Source organism: Schistocerca piceifrons, chromosome 1 (assembly GCF_021461385.2).
Source record: "Schistocerca piceifrons isolate TAMUIC-IGC-003096 chromosome 1, iqSchPice1.1, whole genome shotgun sequence".
NCBI classification, from domain to species: domain Eukaryota; kingdom Metazoa; phylum Arthropoda; class Insecta; order Orthoptera; family Acrididae; genus Schistocerca; species Schistocerca piceifrons.
Genome location: NC_060138.1, coordinates 745,035,814 through 745,049,267, shown reverse-complemented (window position 1 = coordinate 745,049,267; position 13,454 = coordinate 745,035,814).

Below are 13,454 nucleotides of genomic sequence, written 5' to 3'. Positions count from 1 at the left end.
GACTGCTGATGTACCGCCGAGATGGGGGAAATCTCACAGTACGCAACCGCCTGGTGGCACCCTCTTCTTTGTTCTACACTTCTAGCGTGCAGTTATCGCTAAGATTTCGGGAAACAGCCATTAATCACTCTAATTGCCGCGGAAATCTTAATTACAGGCTTCCCTAATTAATTACAACGAAACTTTTGTTTGCAAGCTATCGCGAGCATCTGTGTCAATAGAGAACTCTGTGGGGCGAGCCAGAGAAGGCGTTTAATCACAAACTGCCAGTCTTTTTATCTATTTATGTATTTTTGGAGATGTTACGAAGAAGAAAGTGTTTTTTAGTTTTAATCCCTTAGAATGAGACATTTCGTTTATCGCTGCTCGTTGTTTATTCGAAAGCTACAGTGATAGTGGGCATAGCAATCCCGTATGCTCTGATTTTGCATCAGAAAGAAGTTATTGGTACGTGGCAGGAAAATAGCCCTTAATGAACATATGAAACTGGTCTGTGCTGATAGGAAATCTTGCTATACTGTCTGAGAAAGAAATTTGTTCTGCGTGATATATACGTAGTCCGCCGTTCTTTCCAGTTCAGATGTAAACAGTCACAAAATAAGGAGAGCTTGCTATGCCTTTTTACTTTCTTTTGAATTTAGTCAAAGCGTTGAATAACACTAGTAGCTAAGATACCTCGAAAGTTACTTCCATATTTAAACTCGTGTTCCTCCTTGTCAAGTTGGTATCTGAGAAATGTGTAAGACTTATTTTTGATATCGAAATACATAAATTTCAATGCAGGGAAACAGAACCATTCGAAAATTTATTTTTCAACGGAAATGTGTGGAGCTCACGCTAGACCATGGGAAATCCAGAGTAGCTGGTACATCATACAATTCGACTGCGAGAAAGCAATCCGTTTTCAATGAGATTTACAGACGCCATCTCACTGCAAAACAAAATAGCCCGTTTTAAAATGTAGGCCCTGAATATTGGTAAACTTTTTGTTTAGTCTTGCAAACAATCAGAACTGTTATTGTAATTACACAGCAAATAAACATGAAAATTAACACACCTGACTTTCTAATAAAACTGTTTGAAAAGTCACAAGATAGCACTTTACTGAAATCTTTGACTGGTATGAAACCTCTGAACTGACACTGATGTTATTTTCACAAATACACTCTGCCAATCAGTGTGCCTTACACTGGACATGAACTACGATGGTAATTACATTTATTGACCTATCTCGCACACGGAATGCTTGTCCGATCTGCACATTGTTGCTGTTAGCAATAATGATGTGACTGTCTGAAGTCAAATTACGTCTGCCGTACTTGCGATGTGCAGTGCAAGAATGTATCTTACCAGTTTTCATAAATGCTTCTCAGTACACAAATCGCGATGTACAATGAGACTGTGCAGACAAGAGTCACGAAAATAAATGGAAACGGGAAACTAATCTTCACGACTGATAAATGTTAAGAAAGACACGAATTTTAACTGTGCTTCATTAATCCATAACAATATACTTTTAAGTTTTCAGACCTAGAGAAGTTAACAAAATATTTCTTAATAACCTTCTTGTGTACAGTTGCCTCCCTTGACAGTTGTTTCAGCTATAAGACAAGACCACATGCTGCATTACACAAGTTCCGCGGCAAACTTTAACCATATGCAGTTTTCTAATAATGAGAAGCTACACAGTTACAAATATAAAAAAACTGGATTACCTTAAAAGTTGGTTTTTGCCATTCTTCCATTAATATAATCTCATTTGCTCAATATCTTTCCTCAGAATATTAGCAAAATATTATTTTTAAATTATGCTGTCTCCACTAAAAAGCACGCTTTCTTCCATGTTTTTTAAACCTAGCAGATTGGCAGACTGCCCAACACACTCTGCTGTTACTACTCTCTGACTTACTCTCACACAGCAGAGTTAACCTCTTGATCAACATCACTGGTCTCGCAGTCGTACAAAAAATTATTACATCGATATTAGAGAGGTTGATTACATTTTTCAAATTCGGAACTTCAATCACATTTCTGGCCAAAACTTCTCGGAAATCATCATGGCAAATAGGACAGCTCCTTCCAATCCCTCTGTCTACGTGATGCTCTTACAACTGCCATCCGCTTGTTCTGGCCGGATAACTGTCGAAATACAAATCGTGTTCCGAGGAAAAAAATGCTTAGGTTTGTTCGTCTTTCCAATTCTAACAAGATTTAACCGTTTCGAAGTGCCCGCCATGCTGTACACCAGATGCTACGCTTTAAAGTTTGCTGTTGGAAATATAATTCCTGCGATCTTTATCGATTTCAACGCGATTTACATTTAGATGTCTCCCGTGTGACCCAAGACCGCGGAGCTGTAAACATCAGAACGATTTTTATCAAACGTGTTGATTCGAGAGAAGCTGAGCGATGACGTGTGATAACAAGAGGAGACGGGACGCGGGTGCGAGGTGCCGAGGCTAGGACCGACTGACTCGGCGCAGTTAAGTAACTGCCGTGGCGGGAAAACGAAAATTGTATTACGTACAGTTGAGGTTTGCAACCTGTAACAACTATGTCAAGCAAAAATAATGAAAAAACTGAGGAACGAAGGGAGAAAAATACATTTAGTATTATTCTCTCTTTTTTACTTTTCATTTTCTCTTCACGGCAACAGCGACCTTACCTGATTAGCCCTGCGAAAATATATTGCAGAAAAGCCTTGTAAATTTTAACGAACATTCTAAGTCTTTACAAATGTTAATCACTCTGTATGTGATTGGGACCGGCTCCCATAGAGAAGGGCTTTGCATAGTGCAGGACTGTTGCCTCCATATCGTAGAACAAACGGTTAGAGACCAGCAACCAATCCGACCAGGACACACTGTATAACTGGAAACAAAGCTTGCGCAACTTCCGACTTGTGTGGCAAAGGCACTTGGCAGAAAGACTGTGCACCTTCCGTTTGGGATGAAATATAATTATTACTGTGACTGAATAGGTTTATTAAGTAAATAGGAACAGCGAAAATTAAGTGGGGCGGCAGGAACACCTAATCAGTAATTCATATCCTAATGACGACAAGTAAGCGGTCTCCATAAACTGAAAAAAATTGTCTCATCACACGAGACTTAACTTTTTTTCTAAGTTTTCATCTTTTTTTGTTTCTTCATTTTGTACTCTCCACAGAGCCCAATTTATACAATATACTTAAAGGTTAATTCATTTCTTACTCGTAAGCAATCGGGCAGTATGTGCACGACTCAAGTCTGGGGACGTCTGAGCGACTGTGCTATAACTTCCATACTAACCGCATTCGCGTAAGGAGGAAGAAATCGGGTGCTCAAATCTCCTCTGATTATCCAGATATAGATGTTGCGTGGTGTCGTAAACCACTTCACCTGAAAGCAAGGATTGTTCCTCTGATACCTTCTCCATCCTTGCCATGGATTTATAAAGCGCAGAGGGGAAAAACGTCTGATGAGAATGATACGATGTCGGTGCGTTGGATGATTATTTAGATCTTCAGAAGGCAATAAAAAATTAAAAAAAAACTGTATATTAAGAGAACTCTCCATAGTTGACCGTTAAATTTGTGGAAACAATTGGACTTTTAATGCTTTTGTAACAGGAAAAAAAGTTCTGAAGACTTTGTTTTACTGTTAATTTTCTGACAGCTACACTGTTAAGCACCAGCGATAAGGAAACGAGCAATGGTTAGTGACTAGGTCGATAACCGAAAATCCGTAGAAAGTTGAGAGAATATACAGTGTGCGGACAAACAATTTCACCAAAAGTGTAGGCCCAAAGACACCATCAATCGAAGGAATCTGAGTATAGGAACCAGAGGACGCAGTTGCCTACCTAAAGCGCATCAACAGCAACTATGGCTGTTTGACGCTTTCAAACCTGAGAATGAACAGAAATCGGTGGCTCGCATTATGGCAGCTGCAGAAGTGATTCGACTACTTGTGGAATGTTTTGCAGAACACGCCAATTCCCTGCATTGCCGCCACATTCTATGCCAGCGTGTAAATGACAGTTTGAACATACGCTACGACATATTTATAGCCGGCCGAAGTGGCCGTGCGGTTAAAGGCGCTGCAGTCTGGAACCGCAGGACCGCTACGGTCGCAGGTTCGAATCCTGCCTCGGGCATGGATGTTTGTGATGTCTTTAGGTTAGTTAGGTTTAACTAGTTCTAAGTTCTAGGGGACTAATGACCTCAGCAGTTGAGTCCCATAGTGCTGAGAGCCATTTGAACCATTTGAACCATATTTATATTAATTAAGTGTTGCCAAGTCTGAGTTCAAGAGCATACACATTTTTCATTTACTGTGACACTTTTAGGACACCTTGTAACATTAAACATGGGCATGCGATTGTTTTCATTTCTAAAGAAGTGCTGTATCGTAGTCAGATAAATACGATTCAAACGAACTGTTTTCTTTTTCTCATTGTGACGATTAGTTAGCTCAAAAGATTTTGTTTATGTATATATTTCTGTTAATTACTTTACATTTTGTATTTACATCTAAATTTCAGATTTGAATTACGTTCATGGTGCGCCGAAAATACACAACTGCGATCCCTAGTTCCTATACCGAGCGAGGTGGCGCAGTGGCTAGCACACTGGACTCGCATTCGGGAGGGCGACGGTTCAATCCCGCGTCCGGCTATCCCGGTGTAGGTTTTCCGTGATTTTCCTAAGTCGCTCCAGGCAAATGCCCGGATGGTTCCTTTGAAAGGGCACGGCCGACTTTCTTCCCCGTCCTTCCCTAACACGATGAGACCCACGACAACGCTGTCTGGTCTCCTTCCTCAAACAACCCAACCAAACCCCCCCTCCCCCCCAAGTTCCTATACTCAAATTCCTTCGTTTGATGCTGTCATTCTTCCCTAAACTTTAGGTCAAATTGTTTTTCTGCGCCATGTGTAACGTGGAGTCGAATTAAAATAAGACAGAAGAAAACAAATAAGTAAGCTACTTATTATTTCAAAAGTAATCACTATAGCTGTTACTACGTTGATTTCACCGAAGACAAGACGGTCAATGCCTTCATGGAAAAATGTTTGCGGTTGCCTACGGAACTACGGTCGTAACCATGCGTACATCTCTTCGCCCAAAGTAAATCGACGCCCACGGATTGCAATAATAAATAGTAGTTTACTTATCTTTTTTTTCAATCCGTATCGTTTTCATTTGACTCCCCCTCGCAGGTAAGATGCGTATCACACGACCAGCGTCCTTGACGTCTAACGTGACGGGTTACAAACTGCACTTTGTGTAAGATCAAATACACGGGGGAAATATCGCAGATTTTGAGTCGTTCATGTTTTAGATAAACGGTGCTCGATGCACTTGCGGAGTGGCTTACTGAAGGCGGTACTAATTGTCTCTAGACGTGAACTGAAAAGGAGTTCATACATAGACATCCGAGTTTTTCACCCAGTATGGACTGTGCTGAGAAGACTGCGACTGTCAGTAGGAGTAATGGTAATAAACAGTTGCTTAGTCTATGTGTGGAATTTATAACATTTTCATGTAGTGTTTCTCGCTTTTTAATTTTGTTTCATTTTCTCCTCTTAGCATACTACTTAGGTGTCATATACTATCAGTATTCGAGGGAGTATCTATAATGATTAGCCTTCGGTGTTTATTACTACACTTACTCATACTGCATTCGTAGCACTCTGTTTCTGCATGAGATTCAAACTGAAACTATCGGTGAACTTGAGCGAGAGAATGAGTCAACCAAGGAGGAAAACATCTGAAGCAAAAAGTACGCTGAGGTAACAAAACTGGCTGCTGAGCGACAACAATTTTGTGGGAAAACATTACCAGCACTTGCCAATTCATGAGGACATCCTGGCGGACGATAACTTCAATCTACACGAAGCTTGGACACAAGAGTGGTGTAATAATACTCCGTCAGATCTCCAGGGCTTTTTCCATGCCAGCAACAAACCATGGAACTTGATCTGCCACGGAGGACATGGAGTAAACTTAATATGATCCGGACCAACTATGGGGGATATCCCGATAGATGCCACAGATGGGAAAAGACTACCACTGCAGAATGCATCTGTGGCTTCCAGGACAGACTCTCAGACACATTGTGGAAGAGTGGCCTCAAAATTCGTACCCTGGAAATCCTCGGAATTACATTAATAATATGTCTGTAAATGTGTAAACTGTATGGTTGGTTTGGTTTGGTTGTTTTGGGAAGGAGACCAGACAGCGTGGTCATCGGTCTCATCGGATTAGGGAAAGATGGGGAAGGAAGACGGCTGTGCCCTTTCAGAGGAACCATCGCGGCATTTGCCTGGAGTGATTTAGGGAAATCACGGAAAACCTAAATCAGGATGGCCAGACGCGGGATTGAACCGTCGTCCTCCCGAATGCGAGTCCAGTGTCTAACCACTGCGCCACCTCGCTCGGTGTAAACTGTATACATATTGTATTATTTTGTATTTCTAAAGTGTCACACGGTTGATCTGCATGTCATTAATCCAGCAATTTTTTCTTTCTTTTCTCTATCGAGCTGAGCAAGCAGCAAATATATTTCCATGACTGTCACAGGGTATCTGATGATCTACTGAAACGCTTCAGCTCAGCTGCTTATGCTTTTCAGTTTATTACAATTTTTGGTGATAAACATACAAGTAAATTAGCCTACTATATCTGTTTTCATTCACTGCTTTCATGTGGCATCATATTTTGGGAGAATTCATCATTACGAGAAAAGTATTCATTGCACAAAAGCGCGTAATCAGAATAACAGCTGGAGCCCACCCAAGATCAACTTACAGACAATTACTTAAGGAAGTAGGAATATTCACAGTATCTTCAAAATACATATATTCACTTATGAAATTTGTTATTAATAACCCAACCCAATTCAAAAATAATAGCAAAGGGGCATAGGTACGACACTAGAAGAAAGAATCATCTTCACTATTCTGAGTTATCTCTGACTTTTACACAGAAAGGGTGAATTATGGTACCACAAATATCTTCGGTCATTTACCAAATAGCACTACAACTCTAACAGATAGCCAATCAGCATCTAAAAACAAATTAAAAGAATCTCTGAATGACAACTCCTTCTAGTCAATGCATACATTTTTAGGTATGAATGGGTAATTGTAAAAAAATGGCGAAGTGTAAATAAACCTCCTGGTAAACAGACACGTTCCAAATCATTACGGAATGTCTTACTCGTGGTCTATGGAACGAGTATTAATGTAATTAAACCACAGACTGGACGGAGACTGTAACGAGGTATGAGGACGAAAGTCGCCGAGGGTTCCTTGATCATAGGTTTCAACTTTTTCTTTCACAGTTTTATATTCACCTGTGAAAGTGCTTCCTTTTTTTCATTTATTCTCTCTTTGAGTAGCATTTTTTTCAGATATCATTTATACCACAATTAGCTTACGTAGCTAGGGCCCTAATCACAACGGTTTCAGACGCTTGCTTCGTCGGAGATAGATTGTAGGGAACAGCTAACATATTCGATTTATTTTCGAAAGAATTAACCAGGGTCAATGTGAAATATTTCTAGTGAAGAATATTGAAATAAATACTGACAACTAACAATAACAGATGCAATGATTTATATGGTGCTATTTCCAGCACAGTGGCGGGTCAGAGCTGTGAGGTTTGTGCTTTTTCTTACGAGTTAAACAAATTCGAGGGAACAAGAAACTGCTCTGTTCTTATATGAAACTGCTTCTTCTCTTTGTTTTATCTCAGTGCGGCGAAGGGGACTGTATTAAATTTTATCCAATGTGCTACGCGTTTAAAACATTGTGAAACTTATTTTCTCATCGGCGTGCATTCTCGTTTGATTTATTTACAACTGCCATCAATTACGTCACACACTGGGCGCTGTTATTGTGACGCCCAATGAAAAACGAAAAAAAAAATACACTTTAGTAAGATGTCATTAGCCATAGCCTCCATCTGCTACTCAGATTCGAAACAAGATATTCCTTAGCTGCTATCGAGGAAACATGTGGAGGTTTACTTTTGTTTTCATCCGTTATAATCACTTATCCACTAAGAGAGTCCTACAATGTTTCAACAACCGAAGTAGAATATCTCGTCTCATTTTATATTCCGAGATGTAATTGACGTGGGGATGCGTCTAGAATGCTGCTGTTGACCGTAAAATTGTGAGACTATAAAACTGAGGTTCTGACACACGCTGTAGTTGCAGGCTCGTTCCCTCGTTCTGAGTCCCGCTTAGAAGTTGTTGAGGCTTAGACTCCAAATTTAAATTATATGTTGCATTCATTTATTTTTGCAGATACAATCCTCTTTTCAACACGGGTCAAAATTTTCTCCAGCTTTCCTCTTATTTCGGGGTAAAGACCATAAACGCAACTTCTCTTCTTGTTTGACCGAGCGAAGTGACACACGTTGGCCTCACACCTTCGGGAGGAAGATGGTTCAAATCAGCGTCCGGCCGTTCTGATTTAGGTTTTCTGTTACTTCCCTCAATCGCTGCAGGCAGAGGCCAGGATGATTCTTTTGAAACGGCACGATCGATTTCCTTCTCCATCCTTGACACACTGCGTCTCGAATAACCTCGACGTCGATGAGACGTTAAACGCTAATCTTCTTTCCTTCCTTCTTTGTCTTGGTTGTCTTTTTCCTGTGTCAGGAATCCGCTCGTAGCAAGGCAGACGTTAAATGTAAATACTGTTGTGATAGCGAAGCCAACACCGCTGACCTTGGCATGACTGACTTTCAAGGAGTCATTGATAGGCAGTGCTGTTAAGTTAATGGTTCAGTCAAAATCTTATGAATCTGTTGTTGTCGAGGTGTCTGTTGAGTTTAAGTTAAATCCTCACAATAGGTCATTTCTAATTGGTGTAGTATTCGTTCTCCGTGCTTCGTATTCTACCACTCATCCTTTTCTTTCTTTTTTACCTAAAAATTTGATTTTTCACTGTGTTTCCGTTTCCTTGCATAAAGCTACCACTTATACGTAAGTACGTGGATAACGACAGTGAGAGTATTTTGACAACAAATGACGGAAACAAAGGCAAGTTTAAAAGGTTATTTTTTTATGTTTTGTTTGATACTGTCATACGAGCATTTCACGATGCCATACGCAGTTCTGACCGCCCAGTGGTAATTTTCAGGCCCACTAGATATAAAGAGGAGACAAAGAATCTATAAAATATGCTAAGAAACTAAACTACTCACGTGATGCTAATGAATTTAGGAACATTTGTATTTGCTTTTATCGTTACGCAGATAGTTAGGCCCTATTTCGCAAATTTGGAAAATTCTATAGTGACTTTCACTCTCCTCTTTTTATCTATTTCTACATCTACTGACGGTCTGAAGATCACCGTTGGCCAGTCTGAACCCATTTGGCTTTGTGATGTGCTCATGTAATTGTACAAAAAGTAAATGGTCATGACCACGTAATCTACATGGGCAGCACGCCATCTTTTTGAGGTATGAAAAGGTTTGAAAGTTTTGCTTAAAAGTCCCTTGACAGAAGATGAGTACCTAAAGGAGAGAGAGAACTTTTTTGTCATTACTACCGCGAACTATTTTCCCCACAGAGAGGCAACTTGAAACAGCTAGGAAAATAATGATAACATCATTGATTGCAGAGTACCGTTTTTGTGAAATATCATGTGCTACGAAGTGTTTCATTACATAGATATGTACCACAGTACAGAGCAAAGACATTAACGAAAATCTGTAGTAAGCAGAGCGTTACGTCGAAGCTATAGTTCCCTCAGATCGCGGTTAGAACAGGCTATGGGAATGCTTGATCTGAATTTTTTTTATCTGTGACAGAGCATGTGAACTGAACACAGCTGTGAGATACTGCTAAGCGTCCGCAGTGGGAAGCGGGCACGACAGGCGGGGAGAGCCCGATACACGCCACGGCAGCAATTACTGTAATGCAAGCGCGCCGTGTCCCACCGACTCCCTTCCGCTGTTCGCCCTCTGAAGTTCCACATCGATCCGCTTAACTGCGTTCGTTTCATTTTTAGGCCGCATCTCCACATTAATACTTCAACGGCCTTATCGGGGATCTTTGATGGACATTTCGACAAAATATTGCACGTGTTCGCCGTCACAGGCTTATCTTTCTTGTTTTACATTTCTCGCAGCAGTTCGCTGTGACAGTACCACTCGAGTTTTAACTCGCAGCTATTATGCTAATGGATGGAAATGCAGCAAACTTGTTCGTTTGTTTTGCGATAAACGAACTCCGGCCGTCCGCTGTTTTAACTAGACCTGCTCGACGCTTTTCAACAAAATGCTGTAATCTTCCGGTCCCTTTACAATAACCACTGCAGCGTGAGAGTATTCACATTTCTTAGTTGCTAGTTACAAACCATACGAGATGTGATCGAAACGTAACGGGAATTCTTTTGATATACATCCGATTTTCAAAGCTCTTTTTAACTTCTTGGTACACATGTTCCTGATGTATGTTTGCATTTCTAACTGTTTTCAATATTTAGTTAATCATTGACAATCGAGAAGGTTTTATCCGATTTCGAGTGCTCGGCGAACTTTTACTTACTAAAAAGATGGATCAAAGAATTTACATTAAATTTTGCTTGAAAATGAAATAAAGTGCAGGACCGCATTCTAAATGTTGACTGTAGCTTTTGACGAATCAGCTACGAGCAAGACAAGCGTTTACGGGAGGTATAAACCTTTCAAAGAGGGTCCAGAGGACGCTGAAAACGACGGTCGCCCTGGACTCCCTAACACACGCGACACTGTGGTAGAAGTAAAGAAAACTGCTCTGGAAATTCGCCGAATCACCATCAGAGACGTTGCTGATGATGGCGACATATTCTTTGGCACACGCCAAGCAATTTTTTTCGTATGTCTTGGACATGAAACGTGTAGCAGCAGAATTTGTTCCGAAAGTGTTGAATTTCGACCAGAAACGACGTCGCTTAGACATCCCTCAGAAATTGTTCAGTGAAGTAGAAAACGATCCAGAATTTCTAAAGAAGGTTGTAACCGGTGACGAAACACTGTATATTGGTACGACGCCCAAACCAAGGCCCAATCGACCCACTGTCGAGAAAGTTCGAAAAGTTCGGTTACATGGGAAGGTTCAAATGTGTGTGAATACCTAAGGGACCAAACAGCTTAGGTCATCGGTCCCTAGACTTACACACTACTTAAAGTAACTTAAACTAATTTATGCTATGAACAACACACACACACACACACATACATGCCCGAGGAAGGGACTCGAACCTCCGGCGGGAGGGGTCGCGCAGCATAGGAATGTTCTTCTCACTCTTTTCTTAGCCTACGTAGGGATGGTTCAGAATGAGTCCTGACTGACGGTCAATAAGAAATACTACCTGGAAGTTACGCGCCGTTTGCGTGAAGCAGTCCGAAGAAAGCGACCAGAATTGTGGCAAAACAGCTCGTGGAAATTGCGGTAATGCTCTCGCTCACATCTCAGTGTTCATTCGTGATTCTCTGACAAAAAACGAAACCGTTATTTTGTCTCAGTCATGGCCCCCTGCGCCTTCTTTCTATTCTCAAGATTGAAGGAAACCATGAATGGACATCGTTTTGCCACCATTGAGGAGATAAAAGCAGAAGCGCTGAAGGAGCTGAGCACCGTAACGAAAAGTGAATTCCAGAAGTGCTTCCAAGATTGGAAAAAGTGGTGGCTAAGTGTGTTATATCTGAGAGGGATTGCTTTGAAGGGGACAAATTTGAGGTAGATAAGTAAATACATATACTTTAGAAAAGCAAAAATTCCCGTTATTTTTTGATCACATCTCGTGTTTATGGGCATGAATCCATTTCCATAATAAAGACAATTGTTCCACTGTGGCGTGTCCCAAATAGCTTTGTGGAAGTCCCGTAAGAAGAATGAGTGTATCAACCACAGACGTCACAAATGCGCCACTACCCATATGCAAAAGGATACTGTGATGATTAGTAACGAATCACCAATCAAATGTCAGTGACATACTACTTAAATGGTACATTACTAGTCATAGGACAGTCCACCATCATTAACTACTTCTCCGTTGCAAATTGAGACTAATTTATTAAAGTGTTTAATAAACACCTATTTTTTTCCAAAATTGTGCAGTCTTTAACGCAGCTGTTCCGTGTGAAAAATCCATTCACAGACGTTTAAAACCGTTCTTTTTAATTGAAGTTCGAGAATTACTTATGACATTTGTGAGTTACAATAAGTGTTAATTGATGCACAGCTCAGCAAGTCCCCTTTCGTTTTTAAGCAAATTCACAAAAATGTTTTAATTGCAGCAAACTGCTAGGTTTGGAATTTTTGTGATTCCTGTATGAAATATTACTATCAATTACCAAATTAGTCCGGACTTATCCGAGATTGCACAACACTATTGAAACGCCATTTTTTTTAGCTTCGTAGCCTGATATGGAGTACACAGCAGATGAAAAGATCATTCGGTGATACCCGATAAACGCTAGGAAAATTCAGTTAAATGTATTAATACTCATGCTGTCAAGGACTGAAATATGTTTGCCACGAATTTTCCGAGGTTTGTGCTCTCGTTTCAAGGCACAGCCTAGACTGTAATGAATAGTTATTGCCATATTTCTGTTTCATTGATATTTGTTAGAATACAGTGCTGAATGTGCTTTCTGTAGCACATAAATGAGTTGAGCGCGTTTGCTAAATTAATGCCTTCACATACCATCAGTAAACACACCATCCACACACTTTATTACCTCATACACATAAAACGGGAAAGAAGCTCTGCCAACAGTAAAATTATTTTTTTGTTTTCTCTGAAGTCTGAATTTCATAAAGAGTAAATTTATCACCGACTGTAGGGCCTATTATTACAGCTTTCTTCCTGAAATGGTTATCTTCGGTATACACAGTCGCGGACATAACAATAGCCACGTACGAAACACCAGAAATCGTTCAAAATAAGACATATTAGTTTCAGTAACATCTTCGTTTTCCAACCTGCTTCCAGAAAGCATTGTGTGTTTGGCTATGAAACACTGCCTCAAAGTATTTTTTGAAAAGAATGCGTTTGATTATCGACGATTAAGGCGAAGTGTCAATTTTACCTGTGCGTTTGGATTTCTAAGTGCATCTCCTTACGAACTTCATAGCCCAGGTTTTCCAACACTGTGCTTGCTGCGTTCTCGAGACCAAACTCACTAAATAGAACACTTGTTCTGTGTCCGGATATTTGATACTAACAGCGGCTCTCAGTTTATTCAGTACGACAAATCGAAATCAGTTGCTTTATTTATAATGGTTAAAGGGCAGCATTAGCATATTGACTGCCCTGTTGTGGAGCGGTGGCGGCAACCGGCCGCGTGGCGGCGTGGAGGGGATTAGGTACAGTAGGCGTGGCAACGGCAGCGCGCCGAGGGGCAACAGGGGCGTGCCCCCTTGCGCTCATTGGCCGAAGCACACATTGTGACGGGCGGAGCGAGGGTG